Source organism: Ranitomeya variabilis, chromosome 5 (assembly GCF_051348905.1).
Source record: "Ranitomeya variabilis isolate aRanVar5 chromosome 5, aRanVar5.hap1, whole genome shotgun sequence".
NCBI lineage: Eukaryota > Metazoa > Chordata > Amphibia > Anura > Dendrobatidae > Ranitomeya > Ranitomeya variabilis.
Genome location: NC_135236.1, coordinates 632736858 through 632761474, shown reverse-complemented (window position 1 = coordinate 632761474; position 24617 = coordinate 632736858). Strand labels below are relative to the sequence as shown.

General features: G+C 45.5%; 1 protein-coding gene across 2 annotated transcripts in view; it reads left to right on the top strand.

Moving 5' to 3' along the window:
* The first annotated feature begins 712 nt into the window (after positions 1 to 712).
* ARAP3 (ArfGAP with RhoGAP domain, ankyrin repeat and PH domain 3) overlaps positions 713 to 24617 on the top strand; it is a 239241-nt gene continuing 215336 nt past the window's right edge. For both annotated transcript variants that reach the window (XM_077266276.1, XM_077266274.1), the window contains exon 1: positions 713 to 951. The gene's annotated coding sequence lies outside the window, so the exon portion shown is untranslated. The remainder of the gene's footprint in view (positions 952 to 24617) is intronic.

The following is a 24617-nucleotide window of genomic DNA, read 5'->3' as shown; positions in this document are numbered from 1 at the left end:
CACAGAGCCTGCAGCACAGACACTATATACTCCTGTATACAGCACACGGCCTGCAGCACAGACACTATATACTCCTGTATACTGCACACAGCCTGCAGCACAGACACTATATACTCCTGTATACAGCACACAGCCTGCAGCACAGACACTATATACTCCTGTATACTGCACACAGCCTGCAGCACAGACACTATATACTCCTGTATACAGCACACAGCCTGCAGCACAGACACTATATACTCCTATATACTGCACACAGCCTGCAGCACAGACACTATATACTCCTGTATACTGCACACAGCCTGCAGCACAGACACTATATACTCCTGTATACTGCACACAGCCTGCAGCACAGACACTATATACTCCTATATACTGCACACAGCCTGCAGCACAGACACTATATACTCCTGTATACTGTACAGTGCCTGCAGCACAGACACTATATACTCCTGTATACAGCACACAGCCTGCAGCACAGACACTATATACTCCTGTATACAGCACACAGCCTGCAGCACAGACACTATATACTCCTGTATACTGCACACAGCCTGCAGCACAGACACTATATACTCCTGTATACAGCACACAGCGTGCAGCACAGACACTATATACTCCTGTATACAGCACACAGCCTGCAGCACAGACACTATATACTCCTGTATACAGCACACAGCCTGCAGCACATGAGAGGAGGCAGTGTGTGCTCGTCACCAGCTCAGGCACAGGAGGGGTGAGGATCTCGCACATCTTCTCCCGTCCTCCCCCATAATAAGGCTCAGCGGCCCCTGTGCGGCTCCCACTGCCGGCTAATTAGCGGGGAGCCGGACCCTGCGCTGGGCTGACTGCGGGGTGTGGACTGTGACCACAGAGGCTCCATCCGCAGCCTGTGTGCAGAGGATCATCGCCGCCGGGTGAGAGGAGGCTGCGGTCCGGGCTCTCCCTCAGGTCAGTTATCGCTAGTACTGGTGGATGTAGCAGAGCTGAGGAGGTCACAATGGGCAGTGTCAGCACCATGTGCTTGTTGTCTGTGGATTCTACATCAGAATTCATCATGGATGCAGGAAACAAAAGCAGTAGTGGCATGACAACTCCAGCTCTGCTACATCTATATATTGTATGTCTATGTATAGTACTTTGTGTTGACACACAGACCTTGGCCATTTATTTCATCATGTTATAGATAATCCTTTAATTCCTTGTAATGGATCCTATCTGATCACAGATCGGTATAGATGTGTAGATTGTATCAGGGGCCGGGCTGATAACTTTTTATTTAGGATGATTAGGTTGGATGTAATAATGATGGGACATGATCATTCTGATCTGTTAAAGATCGGTTGTCATCCACTGATGTGTGACTAAAATCTCATTCAGATTGGGTCTGGTATGATCACATTTAATGTGATCTCATTCTTATTGGATCTGACGTGATAGTGATTGGATGCAGTCTGATAATGATTGGATATGATCTGAAAATATTTGAGGGTGATATGGTTTTGAGTGGATCTTGTTCTGACTTGATAATAGTTGTGTCTAATTTAATAGCTTGGCCTGATCTTATAAAGACTAGATCTGCTCTGATGATTGCTTGTCTTTCATGGCTTTAATCTAATAATGGTTTGGTCTCATCTATTAGGATTTTAACAGATTCTAATTGTGTAGGGGCTTGCTATGATAATAATGGTTTCATCTGATGCTGATTGAGCCTGGATCTGATAATGGTTACATCTGACCTGATCTGCAAAGACAGAATCTAATGCCTGGGCTTGAGCTGGTAACAATTGGATCAGATTTGATACTGATTGTGCTTAGATGTGGTATAATAATGTTTGGGTCTGATCTAATAATAGCTGAGGGTCTAATTTTTGGGGAAACACAATGATTCTGATTGTCCTTTGGCTAGTATGATAATCAGTTGGTGATCTGATACTGATTGGGTCTGATCTGATACTGATTGGTTCTGATCTGATACTGATTGGGTCTGATCTGATACTGATTGGTCTGATCTGATACTGATTGGGTTTGATCTGATACTGATTGGGTCTGATCTGATACTGATTGGTTCTGATCTGATACTGATTGGGTCTGATCTGATACTGACTGGTCTGATCTGATACTGATTGGGTCTGATCTGATACTGATTGGGTCTGATCTGATACTGATTGGGTCTGATCTGATACTGATTGGTCTGATCTAATACTGCTACGTCTGATCTGATACTGATTGGTCTAATCTGATACTGATTGGTCTGATCTGATACTGATTGAGTCTGATCTGATACTGATTGGTCTGATCTGATACTGATTGGTCTGATCTGATACTGATTGGTCTGATCTGATACTGATTGGTCTGATCTGATACTGATTGAGTCTGATCTGATACTGATTGGTCTGATCTGATACTGATTGGTCTGATCTGATACTGATTGGTCTGATCTGATACTGATAGGTCTGATCTGATACTGATTGGTCTGATCTGATACTGATTCGTCTGATCTGATACTGATTGGTCTGATCTGATACTGATAGGTCTGATCTGATACTGATAGGTCTGATCTGATACTGATTGAGTCTGATCTGATACTGATTGGTCTGATCTGATACTGATAGGTCTGATCTGGTACTGATTGGTCTGATCTGATACTGATTGGGTCAGATCTGATACTAATTGGTCTGATCTAATACTGATTGGTCTGATCTGATATGGATCTGATCTGTCTAATTTAGCCTAGACATGGTCTAGATCACATCTGATACTGATTGGGCCTTCGTTTGATGTATAATGTGCAGGTCTGATCAAATAATACCTGTGGAATCTCATTGTTTTTGGAATATAATTAATTCTGATTGTCTCTGAGTTAGTATGATAATAACTTGGTCTGATCTGACACTGATTGGGTCTGATCTGCTGTGGATCCGATCTGCTGGGTAGACAGAATCTAATACTGCCTGGGACTGATCTGGGGATGGTTGGGCCTGATGGATGTGCTGTATGATGTGTTATGTATGTGCTGTATGATGTGCGATGTATGTGCTGTATGATGTGTGATTTGTGTGCTGTATGATGTGTGATGTATTTGTTGTAGCTCTGATTCCTTCTACTTCTTGTGATACATTCTTACAATATTTACTGAATTGTGTTAATACAACGATGAACCTTATGAGGACTCCTAGGTTGTATCAGATGAGAAATCTGTGTGTCAGCTGCCAATTTTTAGACAATTTACATGTTTTCCCACCTTTTGATACATTATTTTAGACACTTGTCGTACAGACCAGAGCTTCCAGTGCACTTATCCCTTATTGCATTGTTTTTATGAGTGGTGCATGACTCCAGGAGCCAAGTGCTGATTCTTCTCCTTGTTCTTGCATCATCTGGAGAAGTCTTGACCTTTGAAGTTTCCGCATAAAGTATGTGTCACCAATATATGAAAAGCTTGTAGCCACTGGATATATTGAACAGAGGTAGAAAACAGCCTGGCCGCCGATGTATCTGGAATGGCTACTGCATTATACATTGTATTAGGGGGCGGACATATCATTGGTGCTAGCTGTGTCTCCGCAAGGGGGCACATGAGGTAAGGGGTCCACGTCTATCTCCAAAGCAGTAAATCGCATCTGTCCCCGACACATAGGGGCACGATATGATGAACTGTTGGACTACAAAGGGCCCTCATATTATTCTTCTTCAGGGGCTCTCTTCTTTCTATGCCCGTTCCTGAGAAAACCCACAATGTGCATGTATGAGTGTGTGAGTTTATTATATCTCTATTGATTCCCAGGAATCATCTGGCAGCGTTAGCAAAAAAAAAAAAAAAACATAGGGAAAGGACCACTGAAAACATGGCATTTTCTCCAAAAGTGATGTGAACCCTTATAAAAGCTAGAACCCTTTTAACCTTCCTAAAGTGACAGTCATGGTAGAGATTTTACTGGTAGACTATCGACAATCATACCTCAGTAGGTTGTCATGATCTCCATGGCCAGAGAACTAGCATAAGCCTCAATAGGAACAAGCTCTTGGAAGATGTAACTGTACTGACCATGAACTAAACCTACCGCATCATCTAGAAGTAGCCAGGTAGCATGTCCTACTTTTTATCCCTATATGCCCAGCGCCGGCCGGAGAACTAAATAATGCTAGCAGAGGGAAATATACGACCTGACTCACCTCTAGAGAAATGCCCAAAAAGGAGACAGAAGCCCCCCACATATATTGGCGGTGATATGAGATGAAACAACAAACGCAGCAGGAAAATAGTTTTAGCAAATTTGAGGTCCGCTTTCTAGATAGCAGAAGACAGAAAGCATACTTTCATGGTCAGTAGAAAACCCTAACAAAACACATCCAGAAATTACTTTAGGACTCTGGCATTAACTCATAATACCAGAGTGGCAATTCCTGATCAACAAGAGCTTTCCAGACACAGTAACGAAACTGCAGCTGTGAACTGGAACCAAAATACAAAAACAAAACATGGACGAATGTCCAACTTATCTAGTAGATGTCTGGGAGCAGGAACAAGCACAGAGAGGCTTCTGATAACATTGTTGACCGGCAAGCATCTAACAGAGAAGCCAGGTTATATAGCGACACCCAGATCTAATCAGAACAGGTGAACAGGGAAGATGATGTCACAAGTTCAATTCCACCAGTAGCCACCGGGGGAGCCCAGAATCCAAATTCACAACAGTACCCCCCCCTCAAGGAGGGGGCACCGAACCCTCACCAGAACCACCAGGGCGATCAGGATGGGCCCTATGAAAGGCACGAACCAGATCAGAGGCATGAACATCAGATGCAGTGACCCAAGAATTATCCTCCTGGCCGTATCCCTTCCACTTGACCAGATACTGGAGTCTCCGTCTGGAAACACGGGAGTCTAGGATTTTTTCCACAACGTACTCCAACTCACCCTCAACCAACACCGGAGCAGGAGGCTCAACGGAAGGCACAACCGGTGCCTCATACCTGCGCAATAACGACCGATGAAAAACGTTATGAATAGAAAAGGATGCAGGGAGGTCCAAACGGAAGGAAACAGGGTTAAGAATCTCCAATATTTTATACGGACCGATGAACCGAGGCTTAAACTTAGGAGATGAGACCCTCATAGGGACAAAACGAGAAGACAACCACACCAAATCTCCAACACAAAGCCGAGGACCAACACGACGGTGACGGTTGGCAAAAAGCTGAGTCTTCTCCTGGGACAACTTTAAATTGTCCATCACCTGCCCCCAGATATGATGCAATCTCTCCACCACCGCATCCACTCCAGGACAATCCGAGGATTCCATCTGACCGGAGGAAAATCGAGGGTGGAACCCCGAATTACAGAAAAACGGGGACACCAAAGTGGCAGAGCTGGCCCGATTATTGAGGGCGAACTCCGCCAATGGCAAAAAAGCAACCCAATCATCCTGGTCAGCAGACACAAAACACCTCAGATATGTCTCCAGGGTCTGATTAGTCCGCTCGGTCTGGCCATTAGTCTGAGGGTGAAAAGCAGACGAAAAAGACAAATCTATGCCCATCCTAGCACAGAATGCCCGCCAAAATCTAGACACAAATTGGGTTCCTCTGTCAGAAACGATATTCTCAGGAATACCATGCAAACGAACAACATTTTGAAAAAACAGGGGCACCAACTCGGAAGAAGAAGGCAATTTGGGCAGGGGAACCAAATGGACCATCTTAGAAAAACGGTCACACACCACCCAGATGACAGACATCTTCTGAGAAACAGGCAGATCTGAAATAAAATCCATCGAGATGTGTGTCCAAGGCCTCTTAGGAATAGGCAAGGGCAACAATAATCCACTAGCCCGAGAACAACAAGGCTTGGCCCGAGCACAAACGTCACAAGACTGCACAAAGCCTCGCACATCTCGTGACAGGGAAGGCCACCAGAAGGATCTTGCCACCAAATCCCTGGTACCAAAAATTCCAGGATGACCTGCCAATGCAGAAGAATGTACCTCAGAGATGACTCTACTGGTCCAATCATCAGGAACAAACAACCTATCAGGCGGACAACGATCCGGTCTATCCGCCTGAAACTCCTGCAAGGCCCGCCGCAGGTCTGGAGAAACGGCTGACAAGATAACTCCCTCCTTAAGAATACCTGTGGGGTCAGAGTTGCCGGGTGAATCAGGCTCAAAACTCCTAGAAAGGGCATCCGCCTTAACATTCTTAGAACCCGGTAGGTACGATACCACAAAATTAAACCGAGAGAAAAATAATGACCAGCGCGCCTGTCTAGGATTCAGGCGCCTGGCGGTCTCAAGATAGATCAAATTTTTGTGGTCAGTAAATACCACCACCTGATGTCTGGCCCCCTCGAGCCAATGGCGCCACTCCTCAAACGCCCACTTCATGGCCAAAAGCTCCCGATTCCCAACATCATAATTCCGCTCAGCGGGCGAAAATTTACGGGAAAAGAAGGCACAAGGCCTCATCACGGCGCAGTCAGAACTTTTCTGCGACAACACTGCCCCAGCCCCGATCTCAGAAGCGTCGACCTCAACCTGAAAAGGAAGAGTCACATCAGGCTGACGCAACACAGGGGCAGAAGAAAAACGGCGCTTAAGCTCCTGAAAGGCCTCCACAGCATCAGGGGACCAATTAGCAACATCAGCACCCTGTCTAGTCAAATCGGTCAATGGCTTAACGACATCCGAAAAACCAGAAATAAATCGACGATAAAAGTTGGCAAAGCCCAAAAATTTCTGAAGACTTTTAAGAGAAGAGGGCTGCGTCCAATCACAAATAGCTTGAACCTTGACAGGATCCATCTCAATGGAAGAGGGAGAAAAAATATATCCCAAAAAGGAAATTCTCTGAACCCCAAAAACGCACTTAGAACCCTTGACACACAGAGAATTAGACCGCAAAACCTGAAAAACCCTCTTAACTTGCCGGACATGAGAGTCCCAATCATCCGAAAAAATCAGAATATCATCCAGATACACTATCATAAATTTATCCAAAAAATCGCGGAAAATATCATGCATAAAGGACTGGAAGACTGAAGGGGCATTAGAAAGACCAAAAGGCATCACCAAATACTCAAAGTGGCCCTCGGGCGTATTAAATGCGGTTTTCCACTCATCCCCCTGCCTGATCCGCACCAAATTATACGCCCCACGGAGATCAATCTTAGAGAACCACTTGGCCCCCTTTATGCGAGCAAACAAATCAGTCAGCAACGGCAATGGGTATTGATATTTAACCGTGATTTTATTCAAAAGCCGATAATCAATACATGGTCTCAAAGAGCCGTCTTTTTTTGACACAAAGAAAAAACCGGCTCCTAAGGGAGATGACGATGGACGAATATGTCCCTTTTCCAAGGACTCCTTTATATATTCTCGCATAGCAGTATGTTCAGGCACAGACAGATTAAATAAACGACCCTTTGGGTATTTACTACCCGGAATTAAATCTATAGCACAATCGCACTCACGGTGCGGAGGTAGCGAACCCAGCTTGGGTTCTTCAAAGACGTCACGATAATCAGACAGGAACTCAGGGATTTCAGAGGGAATAGATGATGAAATGGACACCAAAGGTACGTCCCCATGAGTCCCCTTACATCCCCAGCTCAACACAGACATAGCTCTCCAGTCAAGGACTGGGTTGTGAGACTGCAGCCATGGCAATCCTAGCACCAAATCATCATGTAGATTATACAGCACCAGAAAACGAATAGTCTCCTGGTGATCCGGATTAATACACATAGTCACTTGTGTCCAGTATTGTGGTTTATTATTAGCCAATGGGGTGGAGTCAATCCCCTTCAGAGGAATAAGAGTCTCCAAAGGCTCTAAATCATACCCACAACGATTGGCAAAGGACCAATCCATAAGACTCAAAGCGGCGCCAGAGTCGATATAGGCGTCCGTAGTAATAGATGACAAAGAGCAAATCAGGGTCACAGACAAAATAAATTTAGACTGTAAAGTGCCAATGGGAACGGATTTATCAAGCTTTTTAGTACGCTTAGAGCATGCTGATATAACATGAGTAGAATCCCCACAATAGAAACACAACCCATTTTTCCGTCTAAAATTCTGCCGCTCGCTTCTGGACAGAATTCTATCACACTGCATGTTTTCTGGCGTCTTCTCAGTGGACACCGCCAGATGGTGCACTGGTTTGCGCTCCCGCAGACGCCTATCGATCTGAATGGCCATCGTCATGGACTCATTCAGACTTGCAGGCACAGGGAACCCCACCATAACATCCTTAATGGCATCAGAAAGACCCTCTCTGAAAGTAGCCGCCAAGGCACACTCATTCCACTGAGTAAGCACAGACCATTTACGGAATCTTTGGCAGTAAATTTCAGCTTCATCTTGCCCCTGCGATAGGGACATCAAAGTTTTTTCTGCCTGAAGTTCCAAATGAGGTTCCTCATAAAGCAAGCCCAAGGCCAGAAAAAACGCATCCACATTGCGCAACGCAGGATCCCCTGGTGCCAATGCAAAAGCCCAATCTTGAGGGTCGCCGCGGAGCAAGGAAATCACAATCCCAACCTGCTGTGCAGGGTCTCCAGCAGAACGAGATTTCAGGGACAAAAATAACTTACAATTATTTCTAAAATTCTGAAAGCTAGATCTATTCCCTGAGAAGAATTCCGGCAAAGGAATTCTCGGCTCTGATACCGGAGCATGAACAACAAAATCTTGCAAACTTTGTACTTTCGTGGCGAGATTATTCAAACCTGCAGTTACACTCTGTAGATCCATTATAGACAGGTGAACATAGAGCCATTCAAAGATTAGAAGGAGAGAGAAAAAAAAAGAAAGACTGCAGCATAGACAGACTGGCAAGTGATCCAATTAAGAGCACACTAACTACTAGAGAAAAAAAAAAAAAAAAAAAAAAAAAAAATTTTCAGCAGACTTCTTATTTCTCTCCTTTCTCAGCCAAGGATTTTAACCCTTTAGTGGGCCGGTCAAACTGTCATGATCTCCATGGCCAGAGAACTAGCATAAGCCTCAATAGGAACAAGCTCTTGGAAGATGTAACTGTACTGACCATGAACTAAACCTACCGCATCATCTAGAAGTAGCCAGGTAGCATGTCCTACTTTTTATCCCTATATGCCCAGCGCCGGCCGGAGAACTAAATAATGCTAGCAGAGGGAAATATACGACCTGACTCACCTCTAGAGAAATGCCCAAAAAGGAGACAGAAGCCCCCCACATATATTGGCGGTGATATGAGATGAAACAACAAACGCAGCAGGAAAATAGTTTTAGCAAATTTGAGGTCCGCTTTCTAGATAGCAGAAGACAGAAAGCATACTTTCATGGTCAGTAGAAAACCCTAACAAAACACATCCAGAAATTACTTTAGGACTCTGGCATTAACTCATAATACCAGAGTGGCAATTCCTGATCAACAAGAGCTTTCCAGACACAGTAACGAAACTGCAGCTGTGAACTGGAACCAAAATACAAAAACAAAACATGGACGAATGTCCAACTTATCTAGTAGATGTCTGGGAGCAGGAACAAGCACAGAGAGGCTTCTGATAACATTGTTGACCGGCAAGCATCTAACAGAGAAGCCAGGTTATATAGCGACACCCAGATCTAATCAGAACAGGTGAACAGGGAAGATGATGTCACAAGTTCAATTCCACCAGTAGCCACCGGGGGAGCCCAGAATCCAAATTCACAACAGTAGGTGCCATTGAATCGTCATCAGTGCTCCTGGTTGACAATCAGATCTCTAGTGATCACTTCTCAGTGGGTGCCATTGAATTGTCACCAGTGCTGTCGGGTGACAATCAGATCTCTAGTGGTCACTTCTCAGTGGGTGCCATTGAATTGTCACCAGTGCTGTCGGGTGACAATCAGATCTCTAGTGGTCACTTCTCAGTCGGTGCCATTGAATCGTCACCAGTGCTCCTGGTTGACAATCAGATCTCTAGTGATCACTTCTCAGTGGGTGCCATTGAATTGTCACCAGCGCTGTCGGGTGACAATCAGATCTCTAGTGGTCACTTCTCAGTCGGTGCCATTGAATCGTCACCAGTGCTCCTGGTTGACAATCAGATCTCTAGTGATCAATTCTCAGTGGGTACCATTGAATCGTCACCTCACCAGTGCTCCTGGTTGACAATCAGATCTCTAGTGATCACTTCTCAGTGGGTGCCATTGAATCATCACTGCTGCTGCTGGGCGCCAATCAGATCTCTAGTGACCACTTCTCAGTGGTTGCCCACTCAGAGGATTCATATAAAGAAAAGGCCATCATGCTGATTCATTGCGGCTCCTATATTCTTAGTATCGGTGGCCAGAAGCCCACCAACATTTAATGATGGAATACCCCTGATTTACCGTTAACACCTATATGGTGACTCTTCACCTCTGGTTCGCCCTGTTGTACATTTTGGCTTTCTTAAACAAGATGAATGCCCAGTTACACCTCTCACAAGTGCTAATAATCTTGTGAGTCCCTTAACCTGCCCTCCCACCCTTCCATACATGTATTCCAGGGAATTTCGCGGACACCCATTTGTGGAGGTGATGACATTCATGATATTAATGAGCCACTTCCATATTTCATATCGCAAAGGGAAAACCTAATCTAAGCATAATAGACATATTTATCCACAATCTCGGTGTAGAAAGTCGAAAAGGAAGAAAAAGGGATTTCCTAAAATAAGCCCACTATTCTTTCAGCAGGAAATAGCACTGTAGAGTTAGAAAAGAAAAATGGTAACTGGACATGCACTAAAACCCCGTGACCTCTGACCTCTGGGAGTTACAGGAAGCCACTGATTAAACTTTTGCCAAGTCAGAGAATGGTTGGTCTCCTGTTTACAGTTTAACCCTTTGGTTCCAGTGAGGAGCCATTATCTCCGCACAGGGCACTATTGTTTCATGGTAGTTTTTAGGACTGATTGTGAGTTGCAGCCACGCACTAACCCCCAGGTCACACACAGCGGTGGCGTTCATCGTGAGATGCCACATATTACCAGCAAATAGTCAAGTAAAAAAGGCAGCACACTGCAGCGCTAAGACATGCAAACATGAAACATGAAAAATGAACTGCAATACTGCACTAGAAATATGAAAAATGAGAGCGTTTAGCGCATAAAAATGGCCAATTTTATGTGTACCTGATAGCCCCTTTACGGCATCTCTCGTATATCAGGTATATCAAGGACCTGATATACGAGAGATGCCGTAAAGGGGCTATCAGGTACACATAAAATTGGCCATTTTTATGCGCTAAACGCTCTCATTTTTCATATTTCTAGTGCAGTATTGCAGTTCATTTTTCATGTTTCATGTTTGCATGTCTTAGCGCTGCAGTGTGCTGCCTTTTTTACTTGACTATATATGAGTTGGTTACTCTAGGTTCAGCACCTGTTCACACTTAGTCTATGTATGGATGTGACGGTCAGTTTTTTCAAACATATTACCAGCAATCTTCTTTATTTTGCATGTATCTTTAACTTCCTTTTTTAGAGTGAAGCTAAAAATCTGATGAAATGCTGCTTCTTTGTGGTTGCGTGGACTTTTTTAGACTGATAGTGCTGCTCTTCTTCCCCCTGACACTGGGTACAACGATACGATACAAACAGGAACTCCTTCATCGGGGACCTTCTATCTGCAAAAGAGCTGGCAAATATGATGGGGCACCTATCCTAGAGTCAGATAATGCGGCCCAATCACAGATCCCCAGCAGTAGTTGGTCCTATACTGGGTGGGTTGAAATAGCAAAACTTCTCAATGCAGAGGAAGTCTATTGTTAGCTAGCATGGGAAGCTGGCACAAAGGTGGTACAGAGGAGATGAGAAACAAACACCAGACCCTCATGTCCTACATGGCAACGCTCAACATCATGGCGGGAATATTCATGCAACTGTATTGTCTTGTCCAACTTATGGACACAATTCCCAGCTTGTAAATGAACTTACAGTGTCATGTATGCCAATAATGCCAGTGCCTAAAAAATATTGTCTATTTTAGGCTATACATATATGATTTTGTAAGTTTGCCTGCTGACAAAGACATGAACAGTCTATAATTTTAAGGGTAGGTTAATTTTAACATTGAGAGATAGAATATCAAAAATAAAATCCAGAAAATCACATTGTATAAATTGTATAAATTTATTTGCATTTTGCTGTGATAAATAAGTATTTGATCCCCTACCAACCATTAACCCCTTCCCGACATGTGACGTAATAGTACGTCACATGTCGGGACCCCCGCTTTGATGTGCGCTCCGGCGGTGAGCGCACATCAAAGTCGCGACATGTCAGCTGTTTTTTACAGCTGACATGTGCGCGCAATAGCGGCGGGTGAAATCGCGATCACCCGCCGCTATTAACTAGTTAAATGCCGCTGTCAAACTCAGACAGCGGCATTTAACTACCGCATCCGGCCGTGCGGCCGGATATGAGCGCATCGCCGACCCCTGTCACATGATCGGGGGTCGGCGATGCTCCTCCATTGTAACCATAGAGGTCCTGGAGACCTCTATGGTTACTGATTGCCGGTGGCTGTGAGCGCCCCCCTGTGGTCGGCGCTCACAGCACACCTGCATTTTAGCTACATAACAGCGATCTGATGATCGCTGTTATGTAGCAGAGCCGATCGGGCTGTGCCTGCTTCTAGCCTCCCATGGAGGCTATAGAAGCATGGTAAAAGTTAAAAAAAAAAGTAAAAAAAAATGTGAAAAAAATAAAAAAAATATAAAAGTTTAAATCACCCCCCTTTCGCCCCAATCAAAATAAATCAATAAAAAAAAAGCCCAACCTACACATATTTGGTATCGCCGTGTTCAGAATCGCCCGATCTATCAATAAAAAAAAAGCATTAACCTGATCGCTAAACGGCGTAATGAAAAAAAAAATCGAAACGCCAGATTTACGTTTTTTTGGTCGCCACGACATTGCATTAAAATGCAATAACGGGCGATCAAAAGAACGTATCTGCACCGAAATGCTATCATTAAAAATGCCAGCTCGGCACGCAAAAAATAAGCCCTCACCCGACCCCAGATCACGAAAAATGGAGACGCTATGGGTATCGGAAAATGGCGCAATTTTATTTATTTATTTTTTTGCAAAGTTTGGAATTTTTTTTCACCACTTAGGTAAAAAAGAACCTAGTCATGTTAGGTGTCTATGAACTCGTAGTGACCTGGAGAATCATAATGGCAGGTCAGTTTTAGCATTTAGTGAACCTAGCAAAATAGGCAAGCAAAAAACAAGTGTGGGATTGCACTTTTTTTGCAATTTCACTGTACTTGGAATTTTTTTCCCGTTTTCTAGTACACGACATGGTAAAACCAATGATGTCGTTCAAAAGTACAACTCGTCCCGCAAAAAATAAGCCCTCACATGGCCAAATTGACAGAAAAATAAAAAAGTTATGGCTCTGGGAAGGAGGGGAGCGAAAAACGAAAACGGAAAAACGGAAAAAGCTCCGGGGGTGAAGGGGTTAAGAGTTCTGCCTCCTACAGACCAGTTAGACGCTTGTAATCAACTCGTTACCTGCATGAAAAACAACTGTCTTACATAGTCACCTTTACAAAAGACTCCTGTCCACAGACACAGATTAGGGGACTGTGAGGACCATTGTACAACCTTCAGCTTGTACCTTTTGAGGTCGTCTATTGTGGATTTTGATGTTTGTTTAGGATCATTATCCATTTATAGAAGCCATCCTCTTTTCAATTTCAGCTTTTTTACAGATGGTGTTATTTGTTGAAATTTCAGTTAATTCTTTCTTCCCTCTATCCATTAAATGTTCCCCATGCTATTGGCTGCAACACAACCCCAAACCATGATTGATCCACCCCCATGCTTATTGGTTGGCGTGATGTTCTTTTCCTAGGCGTTTTTGCAGAGTTTTTTATTCTAATTTTCAGCTGAGCTTTACAGTACCAGCAAAGCCTATGAGATTTCAGAAATCTCTTGCACACAGCTTGTTTATTTTTGTCATCAGGATTTTGTGCTTTGCATGATTTTTTGGACAATGGAGCATGTCACTACTTTCAGAGTTTTTTTCAGCGTTTTTCACACATTGACATGAATGGGTGGTGAAAACTGCAGAAAAAAAACTCACCAAAAATGCAAGTATCAGGTTTTGCTGTTTTTTTTTTGTGCCAAAAACTGATTCTATGGAACACTAAACTTTATCAGTATGCACAAGAGACAAATCTAATTTGTCAAAACCGCAGAAGAAAGCACAAGGAAGACCATGGAAAACCAAGAGAAATGTACTTTTTTTTTTCCAGCTTTTTTCCTGCAAAGAGATCAGGTTTTGCTGCACAAAACAAATTCTGAAAAAATGCCTAATGTGAACTTACTCGAATAGTTTCTTCAGGAGGTAAGGAGGTATTCCTGCACAGTGATGAGACAAAACATAAAAATGGACAAAGCGTGTATATGTTCTCCTCTACCTGCTGGTTGAAGTTGGATGTCAGTGTGAGCAGGTAGGAAGATGCAGTAACAGGTAGGAGGCAGAGCAAGTGTTAACATGGGGTTTAATTTAACAGGTATATATTCCTCGCAACAACAGATAGAACAATGTAAAGCAAAACAGGGGACGTAACTCGGGAAGCGGGTGGGAAGTATAGGGTAGGAAGTTCAAGGAGAGCAAACTTATCAGTCTGATGACTTCAGAATGCGGTTAGTTAAGGATGTGGACGATGGCGCCAAAGCAGTGGCGCATAAGGGGTCCAGTATGGACCTGGAAAAGATGGCGTCCTGGATCCTGGCTGCGGCGGTGATTCCTCGTGGTCCGGTCGGTGATCGGTGTGTTAGGAAACGATGAGCCGAACACAGTACAGCCTTTCCCCCTGTCAGCGTACAGGGACAATGAGCAACTCGATTCAGGTACACAGGGAAACCCCTCACAGCTGGTGTCCCAAATCTCCCATTGGTGCATGCACAGGCTTATTTCCTGTCTGGGCGTCCTGTCACTCACAGTCAGCTATGTCAGCGGGGACCAGGTACGTCGTTGTCGGCAGTCTCTGTTAACATCTTTTAGCCTCTGCTGGTTTTTGCCCACTCTGGCAGTTGCCCATCCCCCGCAGAAGCCCAGACACTGCCCTTCTGCGCGATGCACGTTCCCACAGCAACTAACTGATTTGCCGCGCGCTGTGGCCCTTTTATCTTAGCCATGCCCCCTACTCCTAGGTGCAGAGGTCGGTCCGGGGTTTTAAGCTTTCCCCCATGAAACCTGGGTGACTATCCCGACAGTTCCGGATCCGTCACGGAGTAGGTAGGCCTGATCCGGGTCTTCTCCTTACATCAGAATCAGGACTTTTTAGAAAAACTAGGGGACGCTACCACAAATGCCAATATGAGTGAACTCAGCATGAAGCATTGTTTTAAATGTTTGGTTTTTTTTTTAATTGGAAATTTACTTAATTTCACACATAGTTTTACTTTTCTTATATAATGTGTGAGATTACCAGATATGCCGGGAGGGGTTATCAATTCAAAGCTTTGTGTAGATTAGATTTAGGGGCAGCGTCCTTTCTGTATGGCTTTGACGCATACAAAGGTATTATCTGATGGATCCCAGCAGAGGTGTATCTAGGATTTCTGGCACCCTGGGCAAGAATTCATTTTGGTGCTCCCCCCCAAGGACATATGCCCCCCCATCAGCCCCATCATTTCCCTCTCCTCCCCCATCATTGCTCTCTCCCCCTGTCAGCCCGATCATTGCCCTCTCCCCCGTCAGCCCCATCATTGCCCTCTCCACCCCCACCATCCCTATTATTGCTCTCTCACCATCAGCCCCATCATTGCCCTCTCCTCCCCCACCATCCCATCATTGGTCTCTCCCCGTCAGCCCCATCATTGCCCTCTCCGCCCCCACCATCCCATCATTGCTCTCTCCCCGTCAGCCCCATCATTGCTATCTCCTCCTCCACCATCCCCATCATTGCTTTCTCCCCGTCAGCCCCATCATTGACCTCTCCTCCCCCACCATCCCATCATTGCTCTCTCCCCGTCAGCCCCATCATTGCCCTCTCCTCCCCCACCATCCCATCATTGCTCTCTCCCCATCAGCCCTATCATTGCCCTCTCCTCCCTCACCATCTCATCATTGCTCTCTCCCCGTCAGCCCCATCATTGCCCTCTCCTCCTACACCATCCCCATCATTGCTCTCTCCCCGTCAGCTCCATCATTGCCCTCTCCTCCCCTACCATCCCATCATTGCTCTCTCCCCGTCAGCCCCATCATTGCCCTCTCCTCCACACACACGCACTCTGCACATTCCCCTGCAGCGTGCCACACACACACACTCTGCACATTCCCCTGCAGCGCGCCACACACACACACACCCCTCTCACCTCTCCACACGCTCTGCCGCAGCATCTCCATCGCCTTCCTCTGACACAGTCGGCCGCTGAATGATGACAACATCCAGCCGCATCTGTGTGAGAGGAAGCGCGGCAGGCAGGAGGCAGGAAGACAGATCACTGCAGCTCCGCTGCTATCTCCTCTTGTAGGCAGCGGAGCTGCAGGGATTTCTCCCTGCCCACCGCAGCCACCCTGCAGGGGCCCCCCTCCATCTCCGCCCATGTTGGGAGCCGGCGCTCTGCAACTTCTCTGTGCCGGCTGTCAGCTTGACAGTCGGCACAGAGAACAGCTGACTCCCAGACCGGGGGCGGCAGAATGCTGCCGCCGGGGGAGACACCGGGGGAGACACCGCCGAATTAGGCAGCCCGACTGCACCCCCCTGCCGGCTGCGCCCGGGGCACATGCCCTGGCTGCCCCCCCTAGATACGCCACTGGATCCCAGAATAAGAAATGTCAGTGTGCTCCAAGTGAAGCTGCAGGTTGAAACTGTTTTAAAGGGATTTACCATCTTCCCTTTAAAATTGGTCAGAGGGAAGGGATCATTGTAAAATAGAGAAAGAATTGTTACCTCTCCAAAGACACACAGCTCATGTGGGCCAGAAGCATCTGAAGCAATGGTGTCCTGTCCTTCAGTCATCTGTCTGCAGCCAACAAGTTTCCTCAGTGACTAATGACTGTATAGACCGATTTCATCACTTCTAGTTCTTTTAGTGGCCACTCAAATGAAAGAATTAGAACAGCGTATGTTGAGCAAGTAAGAAGTAGGAGGAGGAGCAGGGTTACAGGTAGCAGAATCCGGCGCTGGGGCTGACACGTGTACCCAATATTTAAGACAATGAATATTCTCTGCTCCCCACGCCCATAGTCCCGGGCGTGGGGAGCAGTGAATATTGCAGCAGCTAATGTCAACATGTGTGGGCGCATGGCAGTGACATCATGCGCTGTGCCAGGTACACTCTGAAGTCAGTTGACATTCCTTCTGATTGGAGTTGTTCACTTTCCTCATCTTTTCCATATCGCGCAGACCTCCGTGATGACTCCTATCTGCAAAGTTTGAAATAAAACACACGTTTTACTTCTCACATTTCCATCACCATCATCATTTATTCCCAACCTGCACAAACTCCTTATCCTGTGGCTTTAGTAATAATTCCCCAAGAGTGCCCCCTTCAGTAATAATGCTCTTAAAGCGTCTCCTCGACACAAAAAAGCCCCGTTTGCCCCATCCAGTAATATTTGATAACACCTACTCCATCAGTAATAATGTGTATGGACAGCCAAAGCATAACTTGAGTCATCTTATTGAGGAAACTAGAAACCACAACCTCTCCATTGTTCTCATGTGTCTATTCAATGAGGCTACGGACAATGATGGTAGCAATTATTTTTCTGATGCGTTTAGAACCTGCCTTCTTACGGCTTCTATCCCCAGTAACACTGATCATGTCCAGGCCCTGAGCAAGTGTTGACATGTATTTTGTACCAAGCCACACCATAAAACAAGAACACAGTACAGAAGCCAAAATAATAGATCCTTGTATATTTGTAGTGGGAGTCAGTTTCAAAGACCTGTGAACAGTGGGCGAGGGACAGAAAAAAAAAAAGCTTTTTTAATTTTTTTTCAATACGCATGAGAATCCGTAAGACTGAGGGCATTGTTCATGTTAGATCTACCGGAGTCATATCATGTTTGTTTTTAGACCCCGTCTTGTATGAGGCTTCTCCAACTTTACTGCATAGAGCCTTGTATAGAGTAGATGAAGCGTAAAGGAGCTGTGTCACATGTCCCCTCCCTTAGAAGTGTCTGATCTTGTGCCTTTCATGTGGTTACACCTAATCCCAGCTGCTTTTTGCTACTTATGTATAACTGTACCATAAATATAATGTCTCTTTAATGAGCTTAAAGGGAAATACCACTATTTTTACTACTTATATTAGCTAGTGAGATCATTTATGATCCCTTTTATGGTCCTGGAGGCTAAAACGTCTAGATTGTAGATTGCCTTTCAGAGCTTCCAAATCAGTTAAGACCTTTTTTCCCCCTCTTTTTGCTTGAAAAGAAAGTTTGGCTTAAAATCAGTAGTGGATTGGATGGTCACTTTAGGAAAGATCCGATAAAAAATATCTGTGTGGTTGTTTTGAAGGATAAGAAAAAATGTTTTTTTCTTTTTCCAGCACTTTTGTCCATAGGCTGTGTCTAGTATTGCAGTATTTCAAGGAAATAATGCTGAGCTGTAATACCAGACACAGCCAACGGACAACAGTGGCGCTGTTGCCGGGTAAAAAATAGAATTTTATGTCTAATCCTAGACAAACCCTTTAAAAATAATTCGATTTAAGCAGTATGCTAAATTTTAGCTTATGTAATATGTTATTTTCTAGAGTTGTTTGACTACCCCAATATAAGGAATGTGAGCCACAGAAAATGCACAAAAATTACGCCCAACATTTTCCAGCTCCTTATTTTTTCTCATATAACAATTATAATCTGATAAATATATAAATCTTTTCTTGGTGTCTCAGGAGATCAGGCACACAGTATTCCCCCTCCTCCTACAATCCAGGGATTGTCTGGCAGACATCTGCCTGCAGAAGGAGCCTCCCCCCTCTGTCTGGACAACACATTTAATTCATTGTTAAAAACCTTCAAGGGAGACCGTCACACCCAAAATACATTTTAAATGGTCTACACCATTAACTGATACGTTGTTGGATTCGGGGTCTCTTTCTCTACATCATGCTGCTCTTAGATGAGATGGCAAATTCTGCTGACAGATTCCCTTTAAAACAAAAAAGAGCACTCCAGGCATACACGGAAGGTCAGCCTACAACAAGGTATATTCTGCACAAAACACAGGCACCACAAAAAAAGGAAAGACATCCTTTTAACTACTATCCATGTTTTGCTCTAAAATGCACCAGCGTTTCAGGAAACCATGATTTGGGGTTTGTTCACATGCTGCATTTTTTCTGCATTTTTTTGCACATCTATTTTGTGATGGAAAAATTCAACAGTGTACAGCCCCAGCAAAGTGAATGGCATTTCTGAAATCTCATGCCCACGCTGCTGAGCTTTTCCTTGCAGATTTGAACCGTCTAAGCATTTTTTCAGAACTTCAGCTTGTCAATTCTTTCAGCGTTTTTACAGCATTTTTCACCCTTTCAATTGAATGGGAATCAAATTCAAATAAGACGCATCAAAAACATGCGCAATTTTACAGCGTTTCTTTTTCCAACACAATTTTTTTGCAGCAGAAAAATCTGCAAATACTATAAGTCTGCACTTGGGGAGGACATACCATTGGTGCAACCTGGGGCTTAGGACGTAAAGGGGCCACTATCACATCCAAAGTAGGTGGACTTGTGCATTATGAGGAGCTATAGGACTGCACAGGGCCCATTACTGTTCTTGCCCCTCCTGTCTGTGCCCCTCATTAGTGTGCACATACCCATAATGAGATATCTGTCAATAAGCCACCCAGATGACTTCTGACTTTACATGAGACATAGACATTGTTTCTAAATTCTTCTTGACTAAATAATCATTACGCCAGGCCACCGGTCCTATAATTTGCCACATGTACTCTTTGCATCTCCTAACCCTAATGATTACCATTTCCAGGAAGGACTTTAATTTAGTGGAGCTTTGTGAAAATCTTAGACTATGTGCAATTTAATGAGACTGAGTCTGTCTGTTATTCTTTCTCCTGGGGAGAGGGAATGGGGCGCGTGGGAGATCTGGAGAGAGGAAGGAAGTCTAAAGTTTTAACAATAGCTGGAAACAGACAAGAAAATGGAAACTGGCAGTCAGTAGGCTGGATACGGCAGCACAGCTGTCGGCTTGTGAGGGCACAATCGATTAGCATTGATAGAACAAAGCCTGGCTTCATTTCTCTCCATTGAATTACATCCATTGTTGCAGTTACAAACTGTTATAAACTCCTCGTTTGCTTAAAGTCGACCCCTTATTGTAAATGATGGAGACATCCATTTTGCAGGCTGAAATCTCTCCCATCCGGACGCAGCTCTTCTGCTGGACTTGTCTACAAACACGAGCCTGCTGTGGCCATAGATAATCCAGCTCTTAGTTAAGGGTTTAGGACAGAGGCGTAGCTAGGGTTTTAGCTTAGGGGGGGCCAAAAATCTGAGTGGGCCCCTAACCAGGTACCCCTGACTACAGTTACGTAGTGCACCCTAATTGTGAGCATAGAGGAACATCAGCAGAGGACGCACTGTGACTGAAAAAACATCTATAGACAAAAATGATCACTGATATTACTATATGGAGACCATATAGTGGTAGATACCAGTCCTGCAGACTATATAAGAAATCACTGGACAGTTTTAGATGGTGACTTACAGCTGATGGTCTTTCTTATGGAGCTGTTCACTTTTCCCATCTTTTCTATCTGGCCCAGAGAAACGTAAGAACTTCTCCAGCAAGGACTTGTCTGTAGAGATTACAACAAAGACACATCATACGTCTCACATTTCCAGCACCGTCCATATCTATTCCCAACCTGCAGAAGCTAATCATTCTGCTGATGCCCCAATACTGAGCCTCTGCTGCCGTATGTGTCCCTATTACTGCCCCTGATACCCCAATACTGAGCCGCTGCTGCCGTATGTGTCCCTATTACTGCACCTGATACCCCAATACTGAGCTTCTGCTGCCGTATGTGTCCCTATTACTGCCCCTGATACCCCAATACTGAGCCGCTGCTGCCGTATGTGTCCCTATTACTGCCCCTGATACCCCAATACTGAGCCGCTGCTGCCGTATGTGTCCCTATTACTGCACCTGATACCCCAATACTGAGCTTCTGCTGCCGTATGTGTCCCTATTACTGCACCTGATACCCCAATACTGAGCCGCTGCTGCCGTATGTGTCCCTATTACTGCACCTGATACCCCAATACTGAGCCTCTGCTGCTGTATGTGTCCCTATTACTGCACCTGATACCCCAATACTGAGCCGCTGCTGCCGTATGTGTCCCTATTACTGCCCCTGATACCCCAATACTGAGCCGCTGCTGCCGTATGTGTCCCTATTACTGCCCCTGTTACCCCAATACTGAGCCTCTGCTGCCGTATGTGTCCCTATGACTGCCCCTGATACCCCAATACTGAGCCGCTGCTGCCGTATGTGTCCCTATTACTGCACCTAATACCCCAATACTGAGCTTCTGCTGCCGTATGTGTCCCTATTACTGCACCTGATACCCCAATACTGAGCCGCTGCTGCCGTATGTGTCCCTATTACTGCACCTGATACCCCAATACTGAGCCTCTGCTGCTGTATGTGTCCCTATTACTGCACCTGATACCCCAATACTGAGCCGCTGCTGCCGTATGTGTCCCTATTACTGCACCTGATACCCCAATACTGAGCCTCTGCTGCCGTATGTGTCCCTATTACTGCACCTGATACCCCAATACTGAGCCGCTGCTGCCGTATGTGTCCCTATTACTGCACCTGATACCCCAATACTGAGCCTCTGCTGCTGTATGTGTCCCTATTACTGCACCTGATACCCCAATACTGAGCCTCTGCTGCTGTATGTGTCCCTATTACTGCACCTGATACCCCAATACTGAGCCGCTGCTGCCGTATGTGTCCCTATTACTGCACCTGATACCCCAATACTGAGCCTCTGCTGCTGTATGTGTCCCTGTTACTGCCCCTGATACTCCAATACTGAGCCGCTGCTGCTGTATGTGTCCCTATTACTGCACCTGATACCCCGATACTGAGCTGCTGCTGCCGTATGTGTCCCTATTACTGCACCTGATACCCCGATACTGAGCCGCTGCTGCCGTATTTGTCCCTATTACTGCACCTGCTATGTAGTACAATAATGGTGCCCCCCCACATAATAATGCCACCACTGAGCCCCTTACATAATAATGACTCCTTTGTGCTCTCTAGATAATAAAATTCACCCTTAGAAAACATTAATGCCCTGTGCTAGTGACCTCCATATTTTGTCCCTAAAAAGTAATAATACCACATATGAAATTTTGATGATCTCAGTGCTCTGAGTGCCCCAATAACAATAATGTTTAAGTGCCCACTTAACATTTAATAATGTCCCCTAAGTAGCCTCCATGTACAGCTTGAGTATACACAGTATGCTTGGCCCACAGCTTTCCTATACACAGTATAGTGCCCCTACAGCTCCCCTATACACAATATGATGATTCCACAGCTCCCCTACACACAGTATGATGAGCCCACAGCTCCCCTATACACAGTATGATGAGCCCACAGCTCCCCTATACACAGTATGATGAGCCCACAGCTTTCCTATACACAGTATGATGTCACCACTGCTCCCCTATACAAAACACAGTATAATAGTTAATAGTGTTCTGACACCATGCGTCGCCTGCACTGAGAGTCATGATGCCAGGAGGAAATTAACTTAATTCCTCACTGCAGCCTGGGGGGCGGCGACGGTACGGTTTCAGTCACAGCAGCTGTAACTGCGCCTCTTAGGGTATGGGCACACGTTGCGGATAAGGCTACTTTCACACTGGCGTTTTTTTGTCCTCCGTCGCAATGCGTCGTTTTGGACAAAAAACGCATCCTGCAAAAGTGCTTGCAGGATGCGTTTTTTCTCCATTGACTTGCATTAGCGACGCATTGCGACGGATTGCCACACGTCGCATCTGTCGTGCGACCGATGCGTTGTGGTTTGGCGGACCGTCGGCACAAAAAAACGCTACATGTAACGTTTTTTGCTGCCGACGGTCCGCTTTTTCCGACCGCGCATGCGCGGCCGGAACTCCGCCCCCACCTCCCCGCACCTCACAATGGGGCGGTGGATGCGCTGGAAAAATGTGCGGCGTATACAACGCTAGCGTCGGTAACCTCGGCCCGACGCACTGCGACGGGACGAGCCCGACGCTAGTGTGAAAGAAGCCTAACATTGCGGACTTTTCCGTTCGGATTCTGCAAAATCTGCAGGTAAAAACACCCTGCGTTTTACCTGCGGATTCCCAGTGGATTTACTGTGGATTTTGTGCAGATTTTGCCTGCGTTTTTACACCTGAGGAATTGATATGCGGCGAAAAATACAACGCAGCGTTTCCGCGATGTATTTTCCGCAGCATGTGCACTGCAGATTTTCTTTTCCATAGGTTGAAATGGTACTGTAAACCTGATGGAAATCTGCTGCAGATCTGCAACGTGTGCACATAGCCTTAAAGCGCCACTCCAGCGGTGAAATAACAAAAAATGCTGGAGTGATGCTTTAAATGTGATGTAGCTTATGGCTTACCCAGCTGGTTAGTATAAGTTCCTACCTCCCCATCCCAGAGAACAGCTATTACATGTGATGGAGTGCATATAATCTCCTAACAAAACCGTATAATAATCAGCCCCCAGTGCCTGTCGCCCCTCACCCACCTCAGACCTCACAATACCCTTATATACCCTAAAGAAGCTTACAGCCTGTAAAGACCACACGGCCACCTCAACACCATTGGAGCTCCTGCAACCCTCGACCTACTGTCTCCTTCCCCATAATCCTGTAGAATGTAGGCAAGGGCAGGGTCCTCTTCCCGCTGTACCAGTCTGTCATTGTTAGTTTTGTTTACTGTAAGTGATATTTGTATTTTGATGTAACCCCTTCTCATGTACAGCACCATGGAATTAATGGTGCTATATAAATAAATAAATAATAATAATAATATCCTTCATTCACCCCCCAGTGCCCTGTCCCCCTCCCCCACAACACCCCCATCCTCTCACATTTACCCCCCCAGTGACTATGACATGCCTGTCAATTTAATGCATGTTATCCCCACTTACCAATGACGTTTGCAGCAGGACCAGGCAGGAAGTATCTGAGTGAGTGATATGCAGGTGGGCACTAGGACCCAGCGTGCCTGCCCTGAGCCAATCCCAGGGTGCCAGGGAAGAAACCTGCAGCCTGGGAGAAGCTCCTGAGGTCAGCACAATACAGTGCAGGAGGGAGATTTGCAACTGGCCACTGTGGTGCCAGCCTGCAGAATCTCCTTCAGGCAGGAGAGAGGGGAATTTTACTGCTCACCTCCTGTGCTGTATTCATTGTGCCTTATGACGGAAGTGGCAGTGCCGGCTCCCAGTGGGCCCCTTCATGTGACAGGGCCCGGGGCGAAGGCCCCCTCTGCCCCCCCAGTAGCTACGCTACTGGTTTAGGAGAATGAAATAAAAGGGGAAAAATAGCTTTAGACATGTTTAAAATAAAATGTATTCAAGGTACTAACTT